At 53.2% G+C, this 444-nt stretch overlaps 1 protein-coding gene across 1 annotated transcript in view; it reads left to right on the top strand.

Annotated features, from left to right (window-relative positions):
* Positions 1-444, top strand: part of LOC106880116 (aspartate and glycine-rich protein-like) — a 16,061-nt gene that overhangs the window by 14,846 nt on the left and 771 nt on the right. The window lies entirely within an intron of this gene.

Raw genomic sequence — 444 nt, 5'->3', positions numbered from 1 at the left:
GACGATGACGGGAATGACTACGATGACGATGGAAATGACTTCGACGACGACGGGAATGACTACGACGATGACGGGAATGACTACGATGACGGGAATGACTACGACGACGACGGGAATGACTACGAAGACGACGGGAATGACTACGATGACGACGGGAATGACTACGACGACGACGGGAATGACTAAGACGACGACTGGAATGACTTAGACGACGACGGGAATGACTAAGACGACGACGGGAATGACTACGATGACGACGGGAATGACTACGACGACGACGGGAATGACTACGATGACGACGGGAATGACTACAACGACGACGGCAATGACTACGACGATGACGGGAATGACTACGACGTCGACGGGAATGACTACGACGTCGACGGGAATGACAACGACGACGACGGGAATGACTAAGACGACGACGGGAATGACTACGATGAC

This window comes from Octopus bimaculoides, chromosome 11 (assembly GCF_001194135.2).
Source record: "Octopus bimaculoides isolate UCB-OBI-ISO-001 chromosome 11, ASM119413v2, whole genome shotgun sequence".
Taxonomy (NCBI): Eukaryota; Metazoa; Mollusca; class Cephalopoda; order Octopoda; family Octopodidae; genus Octopus; species Octopus bimaculoides.
The sequence above is the reverse complement of the archived record's forward strand: the minus strand, read 5'-3'. Positions and strand labels throughout refer to the sequence as shown.